Below are 7,674 nucleotides of genomic sequence, written 5' to 3'. Positions count from 1 at the left end.
AACTTGACCGAGTTACACCAACCCTTAAAGTTTGGTCGAAACCGGTTTATAATTTCGAAAGTTAGAGTGTTTCTTGGAAGTGATATATATAAACCTATATATAAGTGTACTGGTACCATTACAATAGGTAAATTGAGAGAAATCTACTTAAAACGGGTGACACGCTACCATGCTTCCATGAACTAAAACGCAACCAGATTTATTGTTGGAGGGAATGTCGATCTTGGAGTGCGTTAGAGATAAGAGGGTCACATCAATATCTCTTTTATTTGGCGAGATACGAAAAATTTGCTAAATATAATTTTATATGTGACATTACGATCTATCTGATCACATATTGAAACCTCCGGTATCGCTTCTGGTTTAACCGGAAATCGATGCACCTTTTGTTTTTCGAATGCAATGACTGTTTTTTTTTAATTATTTGAAAAAAGCAGTGAATTTGCTGTAGACAACATAAAATATGCATATGAGTGATGTACAAAAAAATGGAGAAATTAGTGATTCAATGATTCAATATTTAGAAAACTTATGAAATTAGCATACCGTGTGCTGTCAGGATGCGCGGTGCCTGTTGTGTTACACGGATAGATTGTATCGCGCAAAAGTAAATGAAACATTGAACAAGTTGATGTAGGTCTTTTCTGTATGATAGGACCTGTGCATAGATATTTGCCGTGGTCATGTAAATAAATTAATTATATAAAAGAAAACATTTTTGAAAAATGAACAATGACCATGTTACCCAAATGTGTATTTTACGGTGGTAGTGAAATAGCCCACTCAACGAAGACCAAAATTCCCAAATAGGAAAATAATTCAGATAAAAGCGAATGTTGATGTAGTAGGTGGAGGTGTTAAATAACATTCTAAAAGTATTGATGAATGGGGGTGCAGAATAGCTATTTAGATAAATTGAAGAAAAAAATTACATTTTCACATACATTTCAAAAAGGTGAGAGAGAAGGGCGGGCATTAGAATACCTAAAGTAGAATTTAACCTTATATTAGCTGATGGGCAGGCACAATAGCGTATTGTCACGAGGTGAGGCGGCGCAGCCATGATTTGATAACATGTAATAACCCCGCGCGACGCGTCGAGTAATTCAACTAGTAATACATAAAAATGTTTAGCAAGGACCTCTGATAATCAATGCTTGCGTGAAATATACAGTCAAGATACACCATCAGATGGTGAAGTAGTAGGTAATATGGACATTTTGCACATGTGGGTTGGACAAACATCTACATTCAATGTACAACAGATAACGTCGGTCTGTCGGTACTCTCATTTCCGATTAATCGGCTGAACCGATTGGAACCAAATTTGGTACACATATTCTTAGACATAAAAGTCTTTGGTCAGAACACGCATGCGCAGGTGGTCTCTGTGCTAGCCACAGCAAATTTTGTAATTTCTGATTTAGATTCAGTAGAAAAAATAACAATTTTGATAATTTAACTGTCTTTCTAACTCTATAACTAAACAAGTTAGCAATAGTGCCGGCTTAATTTGAAACAGACTGCATATTGGCATTTATTTCCCTTATAATAACCGACTTAGCTCGTTGATGGACATCCAGATAAGTGATTAGGGTCAGAGTCAGAGACTTTGTCTATTTGGTGCATTCGTTGAATTGCTAGTGAATAACATATACAACATCAATCAGATCATTTTTTGGGCTGATGCATTAATCGGTAACTGTCAATTTCTACGTAGATACAAGAAAAATCTTAGTAAGTCTGTTTTGAAAGAAACAAAAATAATTTAATAAAAAAGAAACTGCGGAAAACATAAGAAACTGGGGAGAAAAGAGCAACCCTCAATTGGCGAATCGTTTTAGCAAGTAAACGTCATCAAATGTGGACATGTGCATTAAAGGATAATTCAATATCACAGCCACATCAAACTCCTACTCCCCTGCGTCTAATGAACTGGCCGCCATCATCCTCCGGCAAATATACTGCATATTGAGGTATTAACATTTATCGTACCGCATCCCATAAACTTTTGTGGACTTCCTTCACGTATTCCACATTCCTAATTTTCCGTAAGCTAGGCATAACGCCGCGTTTTCATCGGTCGATAGCCTTTATACCTCACCATAGGCATTATAACGAACGTAATTTTTCTTGGCGAATTCCTTAATTTACAATTTTGAAAAATTATAATGGCAATTTCTTCGTATTTATGGTTACCAAAACATTAGCCTGACACATTTAATTATTACTCATAGAATTTCCTTGACTATTAACATAAATATTTGGAAGATGTTAATCGCCGGCGTGAATCATTACAAGAATGACATGTAGCAACAAATTAAGACATGCTCAATCAAAATCTAAATCGCATTTCTCCAAATTTAATTCGCTCACTCTCGTCAAATATTAACCTGGGCTCAGCCGGACGTAATAAGGCATGCGGCAGGTGTACTAACTTGCCCGTAACCACCTCGTAATTTCAAGTTACGACTTTAGATTGCACAAACTCCGTTATTCACTGCAGCAGTTATTCAAAGGGAATTGCTATAAATGTGTAAAATTCATGGGCTACCAAAAATAACACACTCGTCCGTCGTCATTTGCACCTGAATCAATATTGGGAAAGTGGATGCTTTCGGCAGTCGGTGCTTTTTATTTTTTAAAAATGAACATCGCAGCCTAACCGAATTTAAATACCACTAACGACATCGAAAAGTTAAAAAAATAGCCAACAACTATTTTCACTGCAAATCTACACAATTGTTTTTGCTATCAATTTCGCGCAGATGTAATGTTTAATACATAAATATTTATTCGTTGTCTTTTTACAGTCGGCTAATACGATTCTATGATGTACAATATGCATTAAATTAAAATAGTTCTTTTTATACATTAGTGTATATTGGTGTTAGTAATGCGTGTATAATTAAATCAAATTGTGAAGTAAACGCTAGTGGCTATCCAATTGGGTGTAATTATAAAAATTGGGTGACCAGCTCATTCTGATTAAATTAAAAAATATTTTTGGGCTCAAAATTGAGACAAAATCTTCAAGATGGCATACATCAGTTCCCTTGACTGAGTTAGGTTGGTGCTTTAATGTATACAGAACATGAACGATAAGTAGCAGTAAAGGACAACAGTGGTTAAAGGCGAGCGACTTCCGGGATAGGACCGTGGCGAAACGTCAACGTTTTGTCCATCACGACAAGAAACAAAATCACAATCAAAAATAAAATTTATGTTTGATGGTCCTGAGGAAGCCCCTTACGAAAGTGGGTGAAACGTTGATATGATCAGCTTCAGCTTTATAACCAGGTGTCAAATTCTTGACAGAACAGCTTCCTAGCTCAAACCAGTTACCAGATAAAAAAAAGTTTTTGACAGTCTTACATCCTTTATGCCGGCCTTATTTTTCGTTTTCCAATTCCTAATAAGCATGTCCAAAATTTGAACAAAATTCGCTGAGCCGTTATCTCGTGTACATACTATTTCTCATTGATCAACTTATGATCAGATTGTAATTCAAAGAAACACCAATAAAGGTATTTCATTTAAAAAAAATGATGCTGTTTGGTGCCACTAATTTTTATTTTTATAATTTCAAATAATTTCATTTCTGCAAAATCCAAATTTCCGGAGATGGGAATTAAGTCACCCTAGATCATTTCCGCGTTATGATCGAGTAGCGTCATTTTTAGGAGTTTTTCAATCCAACCTGCGAAAAAATTCTTATAGTGGATGGCATTTTTGCATACACCATACACCTTTATTAGTGTTTTAGTGTACAAGCATGTACATGTACATTGATATCGGGCCGGCTAAATACGTTATTAAAGATTAGCAAAATCGGTTTTTCACATATAGCCACTAGATTAAATCAATGAAAATGGTTCATAGTGTAATTTCTTTCTTATAAAATTGTTCCCTTTTCGTCGGGATAATCGTTCACCTGCGGTATTTGGGGTCCACGGACCATGGCATATACCTCATGTTTTGAATCACTGGTTTGCAAAAGATTTTGATTACCCCCCTTGATCTATTTTTACTCTTTTTGTTGCCATAATAGATTTCAAAATCAGAACATTCACTCGCTCTCCAATAAGAATACTAGATACTCACTTAACATTTGTTTTCTTTTCAGGTGGGTGAACGCTCCTACCACTCCCAATAAATATGAGACTGATTGTCGTAAATCTTCGTTGTAATAAATCGAATGAATATAATAGTGCACCTGTATCCAGGCACGAATAAATATTGTTAAATTCGATTCATTTCCGAATGTTCTCGACTGAATGGCCGTAACCACGGCCCTGTATATCATATCCAATGAAATATTTTCAAATACGTCAAATACCTATCTTAGAATTCGCTACATAAATCTACTCCACTGGCCAAGTGAGTGTACAAAGCATTAAGGTTAACTATTTGCTACAATTTGGATAAAATGCAATCCTAGCGCGATTATGCGGAGGTTACAAAACGATTCCTATACTTAGTCGTTACATATCGATGCACATGACCGTTTCACGAATTCACGATAAAGTTTAGCTCACTTTCTTGAAATGCATGTAATATAGTTATGCATCAATAAATCGTGCCATACTCGCGCCTTTTAAGCTGTGAAAGCAAACAAGGAGTAGGAAGGTGGTAAATTTACTGGCAGCGGCAAACATGCAGTGACGGGCGTTGTCCAGAGAGCGTCTCCAACTGTCACATTACTTGGGGACCTTCTGACATCGCAGGCTCGTCCCAAAGACAGGTTTATGGCTGGACCCCTCGGCCCCTGCATATGCTAAGGTCGTAATTTACTTAACGAATGACATTATAGTATTTAAATTATTAGCCCCGTTGTCGTGGATCAGGACTTGATACATCACCAGCTCAGCATGCACGTAGCAGAATCATCTATAAACTCTTTAAAATGTGACCCGTTTCACATCATATACGTATACTAACCATATTTATTGTAGGATCAGTTCTACTCGTAATTTAACCCACGGTGAACATTAATTTCGAGGGAATATTTTTGAATGAGTTTTATATGGTAATTAGCAATTATGCACACACATGTCTCTATTATCAGGACAGCTGAGACCTTGCAACGTCTCAGGTGTGACTGATTTACGATCGGACGTCATGTGACCTATTGCGTGACACTAGGTATATAAGGATAAATATCAAACCCCGACTTGTAATCGCGGTATAGGTATACTTTTTCACGACTGTCTCGAAAAGTCCCAACGCTTTTCGTTACTTTCATTTGAACAACAATTAAACGTCTTTATCACGAGTATCATAAAAAATGTTATATGGTCGCAATTTATCATTTACAAATTTACGACACACCCGACTTAAATCGTTGGCGGGCCATAAAGCAATTTTTAGTTGGTCTTAATTAGTTTATTGTATTATTAAGATGTACTTGGCCATATTTTTCTTATAATTAATTTTAATATCAACTTTCATAATGTTTTCTCTTTCGCTGAAACGTTTACTTAATTAACAGCTCCACATCCGATATTTGTCTCTAAATCCTCATATTGTAAACAACTGAGTATATCATGAAAAGAGTAACTAAACCGAAACTAGGATTTGAAGACCAGATCATACAGACGGACGGACGGACTAAACACTGACGGATTAGGACGTGCACGTGACAGTTTCGCAAGGTATGGAGAGATTTTCACAACTTTTATATGAAAAAATCTATACACCAATTTTGTATGCAAGTAATGAATAGATTTTAATAAATGTAACTCTACAAATAATTGCAGAATTGAAATATCATCTAAATACAAATATTATCTCCACTTCAATTTTACAAAACAGACTGGAAGGATTGCGTAAGAAAGTATGACACTTCATAAAGGTGATAACGCTATTAGTAGGTACAACAGATGTGATCTGATTTAAATAAACAAATTTCTCACAATAAATTGAAGGTTTACTGAAGGAGGACATATAATGGGCAATGAAACATTCCGTTGTATTTGTATAAAACCCTACCGAAAGGAATAGCTCGAAATTTGGTGCTTCCGATCCCGATAATTCAATGTCTCCTAATTAGAAAGGTCTCACTTCCTAGATGTAGAACCTACAGGCTTTTTGCGGAATCAAACAGAGGACAAAAAAAGAAATTCATTTGAATGCTTAGATGATATACAGGGTGTTACATAAAAGTAAAAAAAATTGGGTGACAGAGGCGAGGGCAGAGGGGATCAAACAAGCGCTTTTTTCAAATAAACCCAAGGTCCAACGTGTTTCGTTTGGGAGCCAACCGAGGAGTCAACCTTAAAAACGTGCTTCAAGAAAACTAAAAAATTCCGGTTTGCACAGACACCATAAAAATTTACCGATTTCGTTTTTTTTTCTTCCGAGGTTATTTACACAGACACAATAAATAGAAAACACTGTCTCAATGGGAAAAATCGTTATCAACTTCATTTTTAGGTATGGCTCGTAAAATAAGTACAAACTGTATTTAGTATCATTTTTAGCGCATTTAAAAAAAAATACGCTATATATTAGTTCTGGCTGGCTGTCCGGTTGAGATCTCAGCAATTACAATGCTAGAGACTTCAAATTTTCACTAAAAGCTTTCTGCTATAGTGTAGATGTGCACTCTCTAGTCTATTTTGATTACTCGTGAGATCGATAATTTTAAATTTTGATCTGTATTACCGAAAAACGCGCTTTCATCATGCACATGCTGATTTACAATTAGCTTATTACGAATACAACGATATAGGTTACACAAAACACAAAGTTGGAAATTGTTGGTTTCAACAAAATGGTGCACACACGCACAACGTCATAATCGTGCGAGAATATACCTACCGGACAAATTTGGAATTCTGTCTGCTGTGTATTCAGGGTGTTTAGAAAATCACGGCTTCTTGAGCTTGAAAAGGTGGTTTTAGCAAGTTGTTATCTTTACAATTTTTTTCGAAACGGTCAGTCTTCTTCATTCTACTGTCCATCAGGGACTTTTGATACAGAGGACCTTGTACACGGAGAGTCACCAAACGATATACCCACTTTTTTAAGACTTTTAAAGAATCTTAGGAAACCTAGTGTGCTAGGGAATGAAATACTAGAAGGATTTTCATTGTTATTTACCAGTGAGGAGGGGAAAGTACCATGGCAAAATAATTGCTGTTTTCAAATTGGTTATTAATTTAAAGTGCGCTTGCTTACCTCAGCTGCAGTGATATTTCCTGAGCATGTCGAAAGGAAATTTCAGGCCTGAATAGAAATAGAAATTAACGCTCTCGGATATTTTAAAGCATCACGTGCTGATTAAAGATGTTGGCATCACTCTAGTAGAACCTTATGGAGTTTTTTTGCGAAGATCACGATCGCGGATAATCGGTTGAAGATAGACTTAGACATATGTCATTGTGGAGTTTCTTTGTGGTCCTATAAAATCTATTGTTTAGAATATACCCAACAAATATGCATTAAAAATATATGCATAGCAAGCTTGTTTGAATTTTTCATCATTATCATGTAGCACGTATTGCTCTCATAAAATATGAGAGGTGGGGAGAGGGGAATATCTCTTTAAAGGTTAATGGCATTAACATAAACTTTGAAGGTTTTCTTGAAAATTTCAAATGAAACGATATAATTATTATGGTATAATACGATGAAAAAATGAAAATATGAATGAAAACAGCTTTTTGATAT

Source organism: Photinus pyralis, unplaced genomic scaffold (genome assembly GCF_008802855.1).
Source record: "Photinus pyralis isolate 1611_PpyrPB1 unplaced genomic scaffold, Ppyr1.3 Ppyr1.4_LG7, whole genome shotgun sequence".
Classification (NCBI taxonomy): domain Eukaryota; kingdom Metazoa; phylum Arthropoda; class Insecta; order Coleoptera; family Lampyridae; genus Photinus; species Photinus pyralis.
Note: the sequence above shows the minus strand (reverse complement) of the source record.